We start from the raw sequence: 19894 nt of genomic DNA, 5'->3' as shown, positions 1-19894 counted from the left end.
ATCAAAATAAACACAGGAGCAAGAGGGAGGGAGGAATCTGGGAGGGAAAAGGAGGGGGAGGGGCAGAGGAAGCAGGATCTGGTATAGGAGGAGACTGGTAAGAAGTACAGAGTGTCAGGAAATTGAACAGAGGTTGTAGTAGTGGAGGATAGGGAACTGGGGGTAGCCACTAGAAAGCCCCAGATGCCAGGAAAGCAAGATGATCCCAGGACCTAACAAGGATGACATAAGCTGAAATACCCAACAAAGGGGAGAGAAAAACTGTAGAGACCATACCCAGAAGTTAGGCACACAACCCAGATGAGGGATGGAGCCATCCACCCATCTCAAAAACATTAACACAGAATTGTTCCTATGGTAATGGTACCAATGGTAATAGTAATGCAGGTACAAATTGTGGAGCAGAAACTGAAGGAAAGGCCATCCAGAGACTGACCCACTTAGGGATCCATCCATCCCATCTACAGACATCAAACAAACACAGACACTACAGCTGATGCCAAGAAGGGCTTCCTGAGAAGAGCCTGGTATAGCTGTCCCCTGACAGTCTATGCCAGAACCTGACCAATACAGATGCTATGCTCACAGCCAACCATCAGGCTGAGCATGGGGACCCCCATTGGAAGAGTTAGGGGAAGAACTGAAGGAACTGAAGGAGTTTGCAACCCCATAGGAAGGAAAACAATATCAACCAACCAGACCCCCCCCCAAACACCCAGAGACTAAACCAACAACCATGGAGCAACCCATGGATCTAGCTGCTTAGGTAGCAGAGGATTGCCTTATCTGGCATCAATGAGAGGGGAGGCATTTGGTCCTGTGAACGCTTGACACACAAATGCATGGGAATGCTAGTGCAGTGAGACAGGGGGTGGGTGAGGGAATGGAGGAGCATCCTCACAGAAGCAGGCACTAGAGAGGATGGGATAGGGAGTTTTTAGAAGGGAAACCAGGAAGGAGGATAACATTTGAAATGTAAATAAATAAAATAACCAATAAAAATAAAATAAAATCAAGTGTATGTGAACTCTTTCTAAATACAACTCTAATCACTTCTCTCTATCCACTAACTCATGGAGACTTTCTACATTGCAAGTTAATTGCTGAAGCCTTTCTCAATACCTTCAGAGCAGTGTTTGTTTTGAGATTAGAGCCACAATGCATAGTCACCTGAATAAGGTCCCAACTCCAGATGTCTGACCCAAAGAATTCCTCCCAAGTGCTCTCTTTTTTTTTCCTTACAAGTAATGTTGTCATAAGTATCAATGGCTATAGGAGACAGATCCATCTATAAACAGTAAGATTTCATTTTTAAGGCTTTTGCATGTTTTATTTCCTACAAATGTACTATTCTTTTACCTAGGTGACATAGAGAAAAAATTAGAATGTTAACTGGATGTGGACGTATAAGAAAAGCTTTGTACCGGCATCTCATGAAATGTGTTCTGTTGTTTTGATCCTGCTTTGGGTTTCAATTTGGACAGTGCTTTCATCAATGCTGGAGCATTGTAGAGGTTCACTGAATGTTGACCTCCTTTGGGCAATTCTGCCAAAGTGAGAGCCATATGGAAATAATTACAATGTGCACTGTGCATACATGAATTGTTTTATTAGCAGAGCATAGAGATATCTCTGAGACTTGGTTCAAATCTCCACGGTGGCATATGAAGCAATCTCTGAGCTATTTGCTAAATATTTGAGCAAACAGAGAATGGTTTATTTCATTCTTATGTCCCCCTGTGTGTATTCATGGGGTGAGGTTGTAGGTCTTCTGTTTGACATTAGGGACAGGCTCAACAAGCTCATTGAAGTCTGCATTAGAGAAGGTCTAAAATAATACTTGAGGTAGTTTTCCCTAGGATTCTTGGAGTGTGTCCAGTGGCCACACTAGTTCCCTGGTGTGTATTGTGATGATCTTTGCCTTTCCTGGCCTCATCCCTTAATGTGAGCACTGAACAATCAGAACATCGTTTTATAACTGCTGGGAGCACTGTTGATTTGGGAATTAAAGAGACTTTAAAATCATGTGTTCCCGTATAAAATGATCTTTCACAGAGCTGGATCTGAGAGTCCCAGGCTGTCTGTGTTCCTTTGTGCTCCTCAGTTCAAAATGTCAGGAAAAATGTTTTATCTTGTTTTGTTTTATTGTTCATTCCCCTTAACAGAATTCTAAATAATAACAGAGCTTTCAGAATCACAAAAAGTATTGGATAGATGAACATTCTCCCTTCTTGACGTTGGGTCATTTCTTAGTGAGGACACTGTAATACATATGTATTAAAATACTAAAACCAAACTCGTTGCTTTAAAAGATACCTTTAAAGGTTTCCTGTAGGGGCGGCGGCAGCAGCAGCAACACCAGCAGCAGCTGGTCCAGAGGAAGGGCCATCAGCAGTGGAACCAAGGTGACAAGGTCCAGGGAGGCCCTGCGCCCACGACCACTGACCTTCGCTGGCCAGCCGGGCTGCAAGCAGAGGCAGATTTATGGCGCCTTTCACCACACAGAAGTCACTTCAGAACTCTGCCTCCCGCCAGTCAGTTACGAGAGACTGGCCTCCATCTTGGTTCTCAGATGCCAGCGAGATCAGACAGACTGAGGTTCACAAACATAACCCGAGGCAAACATCGCAGGGGTTTAAACCTGACGGGCATTGGCCTGCACGCAGGCCCTGGGCTGTTTGGGGGGCCATCGGTATGCCAACCCAGCCAGAAGGTTGTTTGCTGGGCCCGCATGCCGCCATTTTGCCTACAGGACACCAAAGAGTTCTAGCAGGCAAAGTGGGCTAACAGGCATAGCCGGAGGCTAACATAGCTGGGGTCTAGGCCCCGACATGGCCTGGACTAACCCCAGGCCCTGGGCTGATTGGTAAGCCATCTGTGTGCCAACACAGCCAGGAGGTTGTTAGCCCAGCAGACTCTTCCAGCACTTTCAGGGAGCACGCTCACGGCCCCCATCCTGGCCACCTGACAGACCCAATTAACACTCACAGCTGAGGGGAACTTTGCTCAGAATTTGGCCTGCCAGGCTTTTGCCTATATTCAGGGCCTGAGCAGCTAGGCTAGCCTTGTGTGCACCAACCCCGTTGGGAGTTCAGCTGCCCAACAGAGTGATCAGCACTCAGGAAAGGTCCCACAGCATACACCATCAGCAATCCCTGAAGGAGCAAATGGGCACCATCTGGTTTACATACACAATTTGGGGCAAGGCACACTAGGGCTGCAAGGGCACCCAAGAGGAGGACAGCACATCAGCAATCTGCAACAGGGGAAACCCAGCCATCCAGTGTTGCAGAAATAGCCCTAGAGCCTCTCAGGAGGCTCAAACACCAGCCAGAGACAAGACCAACTAATGCCAGAAACAAGATGGCAAAGGGAAAACGCAGGAACACTACTAACAGAAATCTAGGCAATATGGCAGTATCTGAACCAAACTCTCCAACATCAGCAAGTCCTGGTTATGCAAATACACCTGAGAAACAAGATTTGGATTTAAAATCACTGTACATGATGCTGCTAGAAGAACACAAAAAGGACATAAATGAATCTCTTAAAGAAATACAGGGGAACATGAATAAGCTAGAAACCCGTATAATGGAAACAGAAAAATCACTTAAAGAAATTCAGGAGAATAAAGCTCAAGAGATAGAAGCCAATAAAGAAGAAATGAAAAAAAAAAAAAACTTAGAGAAATGCAGGAGAACTTGAGTCAACAGGCAGAAGTCATGAAAGAGGAAACACAAAAATCTCTTAAAGGAAAACACAAATACACAAATGATGAACTGATCAAAACCATCTTGGATCTAAAAACAGAAGTAGAAACAACTAAGAAATCACAAAGGGAGACAACTTTGGAGATAGAAAACCTTGAGAAGAAATCAGGGGCCATAGATGCAAATATCAACAACAGAATATAAGAGATGGAAGAAAGAATCTCAGATAGTGAAGATACTATAGAAACCATTGACTCAACAGTCAAAGAAAATGCAAAATGCAAAAAGCTTGTATCCCAGAACATCCAGGAAATCCAGGATACAATGAGAAGACCAAACCTAAGGATTATAGGTATAGACAAGAGTGAACATTTACAACTGAAAGGGCCGCATATATCTTCAAAAAAATTACAGAAGAAAACTTTCCCAACTTAAAGAGAGAGATGACCATGAATATACAAGAAGCCTACAGAACTCCAAACAGACCGGACCTGAGCAGAAATACATCCCATCACTTAATAATCAAAACCCCAAATGCACTAAACAAATAAAGAATATTAACGGCAGTAAGAGAGAAAGGCCAAGTAACATATAAAGGAAGACCTATCAGAATCACACCAAACTTCTCACCAGCGACCATGAAAGCTAGAAGATCCTGGGCAGATCTCATGCAGACTCTAAGAGAACACAAATGTCAGCCAAGACTACTATACCCAGCAAAACTCTCATTAACCATAGATGGAGAAACCAAGATATTCCATGACAAAACCAAATTTACACAGTATCTTTCTACAAACCCAGCTCTGCAAAGAATAATAGGAGGAAAACTCCAATACAAGGAGGGAAACAACACCCTGGAAAAAGCAAAGATACCTTCCTTCATCAAACCCAAAAGAAGATAACCACTCAAATATAAAAATAACATCAAAAATGACCAGAAGTAATAATTACTATTCCTTAATATCTCTTAACATCAATGGACTCAATTCCCCAATAAAAAGATATAGACTAACAGACTGGATAAGGAAACAGGACCCTACATTTTGCTGCATACAGGAGACACACCTCAGTGTCAAAGACAAAAACTACCTTAGAGTAAAAGGCAGGAAGACTATTTCACAAGCCAATGGTCTCAGGAAACGAGCTGGAGTAGCCATTCGACTATCAGATAAAATTGACTTTCGACCTAAAGTCATCAAAAGAGATACAGAAGGACACTTCTTGCTGGTCAAAGAAAAATCCACCAAGAAGAACTTTCAATTCTGAACATCTATGTGCCAAATGCAAGGGCACCCTCATTCGTAAAAGAAACTTTACTAAAGCTCAAAGCACACTTTGCACCTAACACAATAATTGTGGGGGACTTCAAAACTCCACTCTCCTCAATGGACCGATCAGGAAAGCAGAAACTAAACAGGGACACAGTAAAACAAATTGAAGCTTTGTCCAATTGGATTTGACTGATATTTATATAACATTTCACCCTAAAGCAAAAGAATATACCTTTTTCTCAGCACCTCATTGTACCTTCTCCAAAATCAACACAACTGGAGAATCTGGAGGAAATGTACAATTTCCTAGACAGATACCAAATACCAAAATTAAATCAGGACCAAATAGATCATCTAAACAGTCCCATAACCCCTAAAGAAATAGAAGGGGTCATAGAAAGTCTTCCAACTAAAAAAAGCACAGGACCAGATGGTTTCAGTGCAGAATTCTATCAGACCTTCAAGGAAAACCTAACACCAATACTCTTCAAACTATTCCACAAAATAGAAACAGAAGGAACACTACCCAATTCCTTCTATGAAGCCACAATTACGCTGATACTAAAACCACACAAAGATCCAACAAAGAAAGAGAACTTCAGACCAATTTCCCTTATGAACATCGATGCAAAAAGACTCAATAAAATTCTTGCCAACCACATCCAAGAACACATAAAAAGGATCATCCACCATGATCAATTAGGCTTTATCCTAGGGATGCAGGGTTGGTTCAATATACTGAAATCCATCAATTGCAATCCACTACATAAACAAACTCAAAGAAAAAAACCACATGGTCATTTCATTGGATGCTGAAGAAGCATTTGACAAAATTCAGCATCTTTCATGCTTAAAGTCTTGGAAAGAACAGGAATTCAAGGGTCATACCTAAACATAGTAAAAGCAATATACAGCAAACCGATAGCCAGCATCAAACTAAATGGAGAGAAACTTGAAGCAATAAAACTAAAATCAGGGACAATACATGACTGACCCCTTTCTCCTTATCTTTTTAATATTGTACTTGAGGTACTAGCTCGGGCAATTAGACAACATAAGGAGGTCAAAGGGGTACAAATTGGAAAGGAAGAAGTCAAACTATCATTATTTACAGATGATATGATAGTCTACCTAAGTTACCCAAAAAACTCCACTAGAGAACTCCTACAGCTGATAAACAACTTCAACAGAGTGGCAGGTTATAAAATCAACTCAAGCAAATCAGTGGCCTTCCTATACTCAAAGGATAAGCAGGCTGAGAAAGAAATTAGGGAAATGACCCCCTTCACAATAGCCACAAACAGTATAAAGTACCTTGGGGTGACTCTTACCAAACATGAGAAAGATCTGTATGACAAGAACGTCAAGACTCTGGAGAAGGAAATGGAAGAAGACCTTAAAAAATGGAAAACCTCCCATGCTCATGGATCGGCAGGATTAATATAGTTAAAACGACCATTTTGCCAAAAGCAATATACAGATTCAACGCAATACCCATCAAAATCCCAACTCAGTTCTTCACAGAGTTAGAAAGAGCAATTATCAAATTCATCTGGAATAACAAAAAACCCAGGATAGCTAAAACTATTCTCAACAACAAAAGAAATTCTGGGGGAATCAGTATCCCTGACCTCAAGCAATACTACTGAGCAATAGTGTTAAAAACTGCATGGTATTGGTACAGTGACAGGCAGGCAGATCAATGGAACAGGATTGAAAATCCAGAAATGAACCGACACACCTATGGCCACTTGATCCTCGATAAAGGGGCTGAAAACATCCAATGGAAAAAAAGATAGCCTTTTCAACAAATGGTGCTGGTTCAACTGAAGGTCAGCATGCAGAAGAATGTGAATTGATCCATCCTTGTCTCCTTGTACTAAGCTCAAATCCAAATGGATCAAGGACCTCCGCATAAAGCCAGACACTCTGAAGCTAATAGAAAAGAAACTGGGGAAGACCCTTGAGTACATCGGTACAGGGGGAAAGTTTCTGAACAGATCACCAATAGTGTATGCTCTAAGATCAAGAATTGACAAATGGGACTTCATAAAATTACAAAGTTTCTGTAAGGAAAAGGACATCATCAAAAGGACAAATCAGCAATCAACAAATTGGGAAAAGATCTTCACCAACCCTACATCAGATAGAGGGCTAATATCCAATATATATAAAGAACTCAAGAAGTTAGACTCCAGAAAACCAAATAACCCTATTAAAAAATGGGGTACAGAGTTAAACAAAGAATTTTCACCTGAAGAACTTCAGAGGGCTGAGAAGCATCTTAAAAAATGCTCAACTTCATTAGTCATTAGGGAAATGCAAATCAAAACAACCCTGAGATTTCACCTTACACCAGTCAGAATGGCTAAGATTAAAAATTCAGGAGACAGCAGATGTTGGCAAGGATGTGGAGAAAGAGGAACACTCCTCCACTGCTGATGGGGTTGCAAATTGGTACAACCACTCTGGAAATCAGTCTGGCAGTTCCTCAGAAAACTGGGCACCTCACTTCCGGAAGATACTGCTATACCACTCCTGGGCATATACCCAGAGGATTCCCCTGCATGTAATAAGGATACATGCTCCACTACGTTCATAGCAGCCCTATTTATAATAGGCAGAAGCTGGAAAGAGCCCAGGTATCCCTCAACAGAAGAGTGGATGAAAAAAATGTGATATATATATATATATACATACATACAATGGAATACTATTCAGCCATTAGAAAGAATGAATTCATGAAATTCTTAGGCAAATGGATGGAGCTGGAGAACATCATACTAAGTAAGGTAACCCAGTTTCAAAATATGAATCATGGTATGCACTCACTAATAAGTGAATATTAACCTAGAAAAGTGGAATACCCAAAACATAATCCACACATCAAATGAGGTACACAAAGAACGGAGGAGTGGCCCCTTGTTCTGGAAAGACTCAATGAAGCAGTATAGGGCAAAACCAGAACAGGGATGTGGGAAGGGGTGGGTGGGGGAACAGGGGGGGAAGGGGTCTTATGGGACTTCAGGGGAGTGGGGGGCTAGAAAGGGGGAAATCATTTGAAATGTAAATAGAAAATTATGGAATAAAAAAAGATACCTTTAAAATAAATGGATATGAATGGATAAGTAGATAGGCAGGTAGAGAGGTTGATAGACGATATAGATAGATAGATGGATGGATGGATGGATAGATAGATAGATAGATAGATAGATAGATAGATAGATAGATAGATAGATAGATAGATAGATGATAGATAGATAGATGATAGATAGATAGATAGATGATAGATAGATAGATAGATAGATAGATAGATAGATAGATAGATAGATAGATAGACAGATAGATAGATGATTTAAAACTGGTCACATCAAACTATCCAACCCACATGACTGATGTATAACCTGGATCTCTGAGAGAACCATGTCCATTAAAGAAAACTTAAAAAAATAAAAAAGAAACTTTTCATGAGAAGAAAAATTCTTGAACAACATATTTAACTAAGATGCTGATGAAATTTTGTCTTATATTGTTCCTAATATTTCAATTTAAATTCATCATGGGCTGGGGGATGGCTCAGTGGTAAAGCACTTGCTAGCAAAGGATGAGGGAGGACTTGAGTAGTAATCCCAAAATTTCATGCAAAGCTGGGTGGCATGCTAGAGCCCAGTGTTTCTATGGCAAGATAGAAAACAGAGATTCTGGAACTGCCTGACGTTTGCAGATCAGCTGGCTAATATACACAGTGGCTGTGAACTGTTTCCAACAAAGAAAAATGTGAACGTCAACACTCAAGGTTATCTTCTGACTTTCACAAGTGTGCTTTATTGTGTATGGAATCCCCTTACATGATCATAAACCACACACATACACACATACACACTCACACACACACACACACACACACACACAGAGAGAGAGAGAGAGAGAGAGAGAGAGAGAGAGAGAGAGAGAGACAAAGGCAGAAAAACAGAGAGAGACAGAGGCATGAGACCTACAGAGCCAACTAACCTGGGCCCATGGGGGCTTACAAAAACTGGTCCACCAACTGGGGAGCGTGCTAGGGTGGACTTACCCCCCATACACATACATTTGTAGCAAAGGAGCAGTTTGGTCTTCATATGGATCTCCTAACAAGATGTTCCAGGGTGGGTGGTAGCCAAGGGGAGCTCTCCCTTCTCTGAGGAGAAGACAAGGGGGCAATCAGGGATTTATAAGAGAGGGACTGGGAGGAGAGGAAGGAGGGGACTGTGATTGAGATGTAAAGTAAATAAAAATTAAATTATTAGAGAAAAAGTATATTCACTACGAATGCTATGTTTTTGATCCTGATTCACGTGTTCAGCGTTTGAGGAGAAAACATTTTTGCTAAGTGGGGAACATCCTTACTTACATGCATTTCCTTTGCAGTAAGTTTTCCTCAGGTAGCTTCAATCAGAATATGAAAATAAATGAGATCTTTGGAGCAAAAAATACCAGGAAGGTTATAAGATGCTTGGTTTGAGGAGATCAAATTTTGCTAATGAACTTTCCAATTTATTCCTCAAAATATACTAGTCCCTTTATTTTGAGACATTTCAATTTTTTTAATTTGCAATTCTTATTTATTTATTTATTTTTCTTTTTTTTATTTTCTAAATTCTTTGTTTACATTCCAAAACACTTTCCCCTTTCCCAGTTCCCCCCTCCCCATATGTCTCATAAGCCTTCTCTACACCCATACTCCAATCACCTCCCTTCTTTTTCTGTCCTGCTACATCCCTACAATGCTGGATCAGGCCTTCCCAGGATCAGGGCCCTCTCCTTACTTCTTCATGGGAGTCATTTGATATGCTACTTGTGTCTTGGGTATTCCGAGATTCTGGGCTAGTTAATATCCACTTATCAGTGATTGCATTCCATGTATATTCTTTTGTGATTGTGATACCTCACTTAGGTTGATATTTTCCAGTTCTAACCATTTGCCTACAAACTTCACAAATTCATTGTTTGTAATTGCTGAGTAGTATTCCATTGTGTAAATATACTACATTTTCTGTATCCATCCTCCATTGAGGAACATCTGGGTTCTTTCCAGCTTCTGGCTATTATAAATAAGGCTGCTATGAACATAGTGGAGCATGTGTCCTTATTACATGCCAGAGAATCCTCTGGTTATATATGCCCAGGAGTGGTATAGCAGGGTCCTCTGGTAGTGTCACATTCAGTTTTTTGAGGAACCTCCAGACAGATTTCCAGAGTGGTTGTACCTTCTTGCAATCCCACCAGCAGTGGAGGAGTGTTCCTCTTTCTCCACATCCTCACCAACACCTGTTGTCTCCTGAGTTTTTAACCTTAGCCATTCTGACTGGTGTGAGGTGAAATCTTAGGGTTGTTTTGATTTGCATTTCCCTAATGACTAATGATGTTGAGCATTTCTTAAGGTGCTTCTCAGCCATCTGAATTTCTTCAGGTGAAAATTCTTTGTTTAGATCTTCACCCCTTTTTTAATAGGGTTATTTGGTTCCCTGGGGCCTAACTTCTTGAGTTCCTTGTATATATTGGATATTAGTCCTCTATCAGATGTAGGGTTGGTGAGGATCTTTTCTCAGTTTGTTGGTTGCCGTTTTGTCCTTTTGACAGTGTCCTTTGCCTTACAAAAACTTTGTAATTTTATGAGGTCCCATTTGTCAATTCTTGATCTTAGAGCAAAAGCCATTGGTGTTCTGTTCAGGAACTTTTCCCCTGTGCCCATGTCCTCAAAGGTTTTCCCCAGTTTCTTTTCTATTAGTTTCAGAGTGTCTGGTTTTACATGGAGGTCCTTGGTCCACTTGGAATTGAGCTTAGTACAAGGAGATAAGAATGGATCAATTCACATTCTTCTGCATGCTGACCTCCATTTGAACCAGCACCATTGATGAAAAGGCTATCTTTTTTCCACTGGATATTTTCTGCTCCTTTGTCGAAGATCAAGTGACCATAGGTGCGTGGATTCATTTCTGGGTCTTCAATTCTATTCCATTGGTCCACTTGTCTGTTGCTGTGCCAAGGGAGATATAACAAAAGAAACGGAGGAAATTAAAAAAAAAAACAGATCCTACTACAAAAGCCTATACTCAACACAACTGGAGAATCGTGAGGAAATGGATAGCATTCTGGACAGATATCACACACCAAAATTAAATAAGGATCAAATAGACCATCTAAACAGTCCATAACCCCTAAAGAGATAAAAGGGGCCATAGAAAGTCTCCCAACCAAAAAAAGCAAGGGGCCAGATGGTTTTAGTGCAGAATTCTATCAGACCTTCAAAGAAGACCTAACACCAATACTCTTCAAACTATTCCACAAAACAGAAACAGAAGGAACACTACCCAACTCGTTCTACGAAGCCACAATTACGCTGATACCAAAACCACACAAAGATCCAACAAAGAAAGAGAACTTCAGGCCAATTTCCCTTATGAATATCGATGAAAAAATACTAAATAAAATTCTTGCCAACCGAATCCAAGAACACATCAAAACTATCATCCACCACGATCAAGTAGACTTTATCCCAGGGATGCAGGGATGGTTCAATATAAGGAAATCCATCAATGCAATCCACTACATAAACAAACTCAAAGAAAAAAAACCACATGGTCATTTCATTGGATGCTGAAAAAGCATTTGACAAAATTCAGCATCCTTTCATGCTGAAAGTCTTAGAAAGAACAGGAATTCAAGGCCTATACCTAAACATAGTTAAAGCAATATACAGCAAACCGGTAGCCAACATCAAACTAAATGGAGAGAAACTTGAAGCAATCCCACTAAAATCAGGGACTAGACAAGGCTGCCCTCTCTCTCCATATCTTTTCAATATAGAACTTGAAGTTCTCACTAGAGCAATTAGACAACATAAGGAGGTGAAAGGGATACAAATTGGAAAGGAAGAAATCAAATTATCACTATTTGCAGATAATATGATAGTATACTTAAGTGACCCAAAAACTCCACCAGAGAATTTCTACAGTTGATAAACAACTTCAGCAAAGTGGCTGGTTATAAAATCAACTCAAGCAAATCAGTTGCCTTCCTATAGTCAAAGGATAAAGAGGCTGAAAAAGAAGTTAGGGAAATGACACCCTTCACAATAGCCACAAACAATATAAAGTATCTTGGTGTGACTCTAACCAAACATATAAAAGATCTTTATGAGAAGAACTTCAGGTGTCTGAAGAAGGAAATTGAGGAAGACATCAGAAAGTGGAAAAAATCTGCCATGCTCTTGGATTGGCAAGATTAATATAGTTAAAATGGCCATCTTGCCAAAAGCAATCTACAGACTCAATGCAATCCCCATCAAAATCCCAACTCAGTTCTTCTTAGAGTTACAAAAAGCAATTCTCAAATTCATCTGGAATAACAAAAATCCCAGGATAGCTAAAACTATTCTCAACAGTAAAAGAGCTTCTGGTGAAATCAATATCCCAGACCTCAAGCAATACTACAGAGCAATAGACATCTCAAATTTTAATAAGTCAAGGCTTTAAAGCTATCAATATAGAAATACACAAATGAATTTTTTCTTTAGATAACAAACAACTTTTAGCTTTAACGTTGTCATTTGAATAACAACTAGTTTGTGTCTTAGGAGTTAAATAAAGGAAGAAAAGTTAATTATGCTAGTTGATTATAACTATAGATAGTTCCGTTAATTACTTTAATTGGTTAGAACTTGATTTTAACATATGTTTAATGAGTGATGTTCAAGGTTTAAGAATTATGTTTTTCATGCTAGCTTACTTAAGTTTCATCTTTTTTCTCTCCTATATCTAATATTCAACAATTTAGTGTTTGTTGGGATCCATACTATTCCTTTCTATGTTACATTTGTATAAAAAATTAGGTGAGAAAACCTAATTAATCAATAAATGATCGTATGAAAGGAATAGAAATTCACAAAAGAAGTAATGCAAAGGATTGTTATGTAGATGAAAAATGTTCACCGGGCACTAGCCATTAGTGCAATAAGAGTCAAACCATCATTGCCATTCCATCTGACCACATAAGAGAATGGCCATCATATAGAGAAGAAATGGAAAATGGTGCTAGAACCTGGGATGGGACTGGCTGGGATGCTATTATTTGCTGCTTGAGGAAGTAGAACTTAGTGTAACCTCTATGAAATCTAAAGTTTCTCTAAAGAAGCAAACCTTAGAACTCTCACACGATTCAGCTGTACTATTCCTGGGTGTGTGCCTCAAGGAGGAATCTAAGTTGGCATACTACAGACAGAACTGCACATCTCTTTCACTGTGCCACAGTTCACAATAACTTGGGCACAAAATCAGCATAGGTGTCTATCAAGAGAATAACGGATAAAGAAAATATGGTTGGAATGCATATTTAAGTAAATGGAGACAAAAGTTGGGGCATTTACAGTCCTAATGTGATAATCATCACATTAAGTGAAATAAACTAGACTCAGAAAGAGGTTAGCACATATTTTCTCTCATATTTGGGTTGGTGGAGGAAGACAGTTGGTTGTGAGAGGGAGAAACAAGAAGGCAATGTTGGGGTGAACATGAGCAAAGTACGTGGCATGCATGTCTGAAACTGTCAAAGCAAACCCCCTGTTTTAAACATGAATAGCTGTTTAAGTTTGTAGATGCTAGGGAATTATACTGTGCAAACAGAACTTTGTAAGCTTCTTGTTAACTGGGGACAAGCTAACACCTAAAAATCTGTTTTAAAAAATTGCTTAAAGCCCATTCAACTTTATGTTGGAGAGTTCTGTAAATTCTCAGGATATATACATATCTGTGGTTTACAACCACAGTTCACCCAAATTAGTTATTTCTAGTTGTCTCATTGACCCACATGTGCTAGCTAGGCTTCCCACCAGGGTAACAACCACAGAATTGTCTCCCTACATTGTCTTTCCCCAAGCCATCTTTTCACAAAACATCTATTTACACAAAAGATTTGCATGTGGAAATCTTAGCATACAGGCATGCATATATGTCGATACATACATATTAACACACAATATATTTGTACACATAGATACCCTCATACACAACACACATGCACACATATGTACACACACACACACATACTTGAAAGAGAAAGGTTTAGAAATAGACTAGGAGACTCTCACCGCATTCATACATAATTTTTATTTTATCTTATTTTTAACTAAAGAAGAGTTTTACATAGTTCATAAATGAAAGCCACCAAATCATCATTTACTGAGAAACTCCTTAATCTCTAGTCTTGTGCATCCTACCCACAATAACTGCCCACCTACCAGAGGACATTTTTAAGCTCTCTGTATAATTCTAAGTTTGTATAAGTAAATACAAGTCTATAGACTTGTAACCCATCTTTTCTTTTTTTTTTTTTTTTTACTTTTTTTTAATTCGATATAATTTATTTACATTTCAAATGATTTCCCCTTTTCTAGCCCCCCCACTCCCCGAAAGTCCCGTACGCCCCCTTCTCTTCCCCTGTCCTCCCATCCACCCCTTCCCACTTCCCCGTTCTGGTTTTGCTGAATACTGTTTCACTGAGTCTTTCCAGAACCAGGGGCCACTCCTCCTTTCTTCTTGTACCTCATTTGATGTGTGGATTATGTTTTGGGTATTCCAGTTTTCTAGGTTAATATCCACTTATTAGTGAGTGCATACCATGATTCACCTTTTGAGTCTGGGTTACCTCACTTAGTATGATATTCTCTAGCTCCATCCATTTGCCTAAGAATTTCATGAATTCATTGTTTCTAATGGCTGAATAGTACTCCATTGTGTAGATATACCACATTTTTTGCATCCACTCTTCTGTTGAGGGATACCTGGGTTCTTTCCAGCATCTGGCAATTATAAATAGGGCTGCTATGAACATAGTAGAACATGTATCCTTATTACATGGTGGGGAGTCTTCTGGGTATATGCCCAGGAGAAAGAGAACTTCCCTTATGAACATCGATGCAAAAATACTCAATAAAATTCTTGCCAACCGAATCCAAGAACACATCAAAACGATCATCCACCATGATCAAGTAGGCTTTATCCCGGGAATGCAGGGTTGGTTCAATATACGGAAATCCATCAATACAATCCACTACATAAACAAACTCAAAGAACAAAACCACATGGTCATTTCAATGGATGCTGAAAAAGCATTTGACAAAATTCAGCATCCCTTCATGCTTAAAGTCTTGGAGAGAACAGGAATTCAAGGCCCATACCTAAACATAGTAAAAGCAATATACAGCAAACCGGTAGCCAGCATCAAACTAAATGGAGAGAAACTTGAAGCAATCCCACTGAAATCAGGGACCAGACAAGGCTGCCCCCTTTCTCCTTATCTTTTCAATATTGTACTTGAGGTACTAGCTCGGGCAATTAGACAACATAAGGAGGTCAAAGGGATACAAATTGGAAAGGAAGAAGTCAAACTATCATTATTTGCAGACGACATGATCGTCTACCTAAGTGACCCAAAGAACTCCACTAGAGAGCTCCTACAGCTGATAAACAACTTCAGCAAAGTGGCAGGTTATAAAATCAACTCAAGCAAATCAGTGGCCTTCCTATACTCAAAGGATAAGCAGGCTGAGAAAGAAATTAGGGAAATGATCCCCTTCACAATAGCCTCAAACAGTATAAAGTATCTTGGGGTGACTCTTACCAAACATGTGAAAGATCTGTATGACAAGAACGTCAAGACTCTGGAGAAGGAAATGGAAGAAGACCTCAAAAAATGGGAAAACCTCCCATGCTCATGGATCGGTAGAATCAATATAGTTAAAATGGCCATTTTGCCTAAAGCACTATACAGATTCAATGCAATACCCATCAAAATCCCAACTCAATTCTTCACAGAGTTAGAAAGAGCAATTATCAAATTCATCTGGAACAACAAAAAACCCAGGATAGCTAAAACTATTCTCAGCAACCCATCTTTTCTTGATTGTGGTACTAAACATCAAACCCTGGGCCTTATTCACTCTAGGCAAAACTGATCTACATCTCCAGGCAATATTTGCTTTTGTTTTTGTTTTTATTTTTGGAGATAGTATCACATCACAACAAAGGCTGGACTTGACTAGAAACATCTGCCTCACCTCTTGTTGGTTGGAATTATTGACACAAACCAACATGCCAGACTTCTGTGAACAGCGTCATACATATCCACTCACCACATCTTGCTGTTTTTATTTAATGATCTATCCTGGATATCTTTCTCAATCTGTTGCATCCAAGTTTTCTCCACCCTTTCTACTTACGCAATGCTCTATTATGCAGATGCACTGTTGATGTTAAACAATCTCTATTACTGGACAGTTTCCAGACACACTGAAAAGAACATAGGTAATTTCCAGTCTCTTGTTATTACAAACCCTGCTGGGATGAGTAATCTTTTATATTCTCCATTTTGCACGTACACTATCATATTTGTAGGATAAATTCCCAGAAGTGGAATTGCTAGGTCAAGTGGTAAATGCATTTGTAATTTAAATAGATGCAGTCAAATCCTCTCTAATGCTAGCATCGTCCCGTACACCAGTAGGTACATTTGAGTGCCTGTTTCTTCACAGTTCAGGCAACAGGGTATGTTATAAAACTTTGGTATTTTAAGTGCAATTTTAATTTGTATTCTTTTATTTAAATACTCATGTGTGATCAAGAAGCATCATTCTGGCAGACTATGATGTCCAATAGACATAAAAGAAGCTGCATAGGAAGAAGAAAGATCAGAATATAGATCATTTATATTCTGAAAGATCAGAATATAAGATGCAGAGGGGATTGAGAGTAAGGTGGCAATAGTGACAAGATGAAAAATTATAGGTTATTTTTCTTGTTCTTTTGGAAGTAGCAGTGTTTTTATTTTTCTTTGATGAGGCAACTTTGGCATTTCTAATTCATGAGTAAATATGTAGACAAAAATAACAATGATTGGAGTTGGAAAGATGGTTCACTGGTTAAGACCACATATTGTTCTTGCAGAGGACCCAGGTTTAACTTCCAAAACCAACATGGTGACTCACAGAGCCTGTGAATAAAGCTTCAGGATAGATGATATGCTTTTCTGTCTTCTAGAGGGTTCCTGCACACACGTGGTGCATACAGACTTACACAAGCACACATATACACATCAGATATCAGATAGATAGATAGATAGATAGATAGATAGATAGATAGATAGATAGGTAGATGATAGATAAATAGATAGATAGATAGATAGATAGATAGATAGATAGATAGATGGATAAACACAGAGATACAAAGATTCATAGTTGGATACATAGAAATACCTTTAAAATAATAACATATCAAGTAAACAAGTTAGAAATATTTTTTAAAGAATAATTCCCAAACTCTCATTTGAGTAATCTGATAATAATATGTTTTACTATAATGGATAATGTCAAATAAAAGCAGATTTGGTGAGAGGGCAAAAATCAAGGATGTCAAATGGGCATCTACCTAAAGACTTAAAAAAATATAGTTAATTTGGAGTAACTGAGATTTTTCAGTATATATGCAATACTTAAAGTCAAGGGGGATGGATATAAAACAGATAAAGAACAGAAGGCTCAGAATCTAGCCACGACGAATGTCAACATTTCAAAGCCAGGTAGAAGGATAAGTGCAGACAAAGCAAAATCCTAAAATTGCCATCTCACAGGACACCAAGGCATTCTCTTAAAATCAAGAAATGATCAATGCATCCCATGCTGCCAAGAGCTCAAAAATGGGAAGGACATGGGTCAACAGGGTTGGGTGGTATGAAATTAATAACTGATGAGGGTAAGAAAGATTTTGTGAATTGGTGAGCAAAGTAAATACTCTCTCTAAAGGGATAAGCAATGAAAGGGAGGTGAAAGAATGACAAAATGTAAACTCATTTGAAAAGTTGGCTGTGGACAGAATCAGAGAAGCATTAAATAATCATGGAAAGTTCTGATCTCAGTTTTATATGCCACCCAATTCAAAGGCTTCTCCAGCATAAGGTTCAAATGATTTCTTTTTCCTTTCTTTTCTTATCTTTCTTTCTTTCTTTCTTTCTTTCTTTCTTTCTTTCTTTCTTTCTTTCTTGCATCAACTAACAGGAATTTATCTCTTGTTTTTTGTTTGTTTGTCTGTTTTGGTTTTCTGTGGGGTTTTTTTTGTCCTACTGTCTGCTGTAGGAATAAACATTCCAGCATAGTACCAGATATGAATTATAGTCTTGAATTATTCCTCCCAAGGCTTGTGTGTTAAATGCTTCCTCTCCATATTTTGGTAGTATTTAAAAGGTCTGAGATAACTAGGGCTCTAACTTCTATTATCCTTCAGTGGATTGATCCACTGTGTTCACAGCTATGCATTACCAGAGGTGTTTAGATGTGGCTCACTGGAAACATGCTTTGAGGGTATGTGTTAGCCCTTGGATCTGAGCTATCTAATGCTTCTCTTTCCTGGGCTTCCAGGAGCTGGGTAGTGCTTTAAAGCCATGCCCTTCCTCTATCATGTTTTTGCCTCACCACCAAACTAAAAGCAATGTCACTCGCAGGAAATGGATGAAAATTTCTAAAACCATGGTCCACAATAAATCTTGTCCTCTATATTTGCTCACCTCAGACATGCTGGCTAACATAATTAATGGTCTGACCCTGACTTTTACAAATTCAGTGAGCTTTTCTATTTTTCCCTTCAATATATATATATATATATATATATATATATATATACATATGTATATATATATATACATGGAGCTAACATTGATTCTTTATTGCAGCAGTGAATTAAGAGGTTTGCAAATAATTAACATAATAATACTAAAACATAGGACCATTTTTTCTAATTTCCTAAGTGAAGTAAATGAGTCTAAATTTACTCTCTATCCAAGATTTTAGAAAAAGTCAGTTATTCCAGAACCTCAGTGTAAAGACAATATTTTAATTCATTTAAAAATATATTAGAATTAGTCTGAATATTATATATCATAATAATATTTATTCTTATTTGATTTTATGTGTAGGTGTGTTTTGCTTACATACATGTTTGTGTACCTCATGTACACAGTGCCCATAGAGTCCAGAAAAAAATGGATGTCAAATGTCCTGGAACTGTAGTTACAGGTAGGTGTGAACCATCCTGTGGGTACTGGGAAGTGAATTCAGGTCCTCTGGAAGAGTAGCGAGTGATCTTAACTAATGATCCATCTCTTCAGCCCAAATAATATTTTTAAAGATTTCGTTAATTTTCATTATATGTGCACGTGTGTCTCTTTGTATGATTAGGTGCACATGCGAGTGCAGGTGTCTGCTGAGGTTAGAAGAGGCATTGGATGCCCTGAAGCTGGGCCTACAGAAAGTTACGAGCCACTGACGGGTATGCTGGGAACTCTGGGAAACCAATAGACACTCTTAGTCACTGAGCCATCTCTCCAGCCCCAATAATGCATTGTTTTAGAATGAAAGAATTGGAGCCTAGAATTTCAGACTATGCATCTCCCTCTTTTCATTTACTTTTATCCTCCTGTACCCTGAGACAACCCCTGATAAGATTTCACGTAAGTCTAGATTTATTATATGGTGGACCCAGCAGTGATTTTTCATTTCTGAAGCCTGGCTCATGCAATAACATTTAATATATTGACTTACATTTCACAATCATATCCAATTGAGCATGAATCTTTTCTCATCCAAATGTCTTATTTTTTGTATTTATAATTATCAGGGGCTGGTTTCACTGAACTAGTGAGGACATGTTGCTAAATACGTTGTGGTACATTTGACATTTTTTTACTACAAATTTGCAGAAGCAAATATAACAGCACACTTCTTGGAAGCATTAATTTGCTTTTCTAGTATGCACTGTACAACAAATGTTGTACATGTCTCTTTGCAGCCTGATCTAGGAAGGCCAAGCTTTTTCCTCTGGTCTTGTA

Source organism: Apodemus sylvaticus, chromosome 14 (assembly GCF_947179515.1).
Source record: "Apodemus sylvaticus chromosome 14, mApoSyl1.1, whole genome shotgun sequence".
Lineage (NCBI taxonomy): Eukaryota > Metazoa > Chordata > Mammalia > Rodentia > Muridae > Apodemus > Apodemus sylvaticus.
This window is presented reverse-complemented; position numbering follows the sequence as displayed.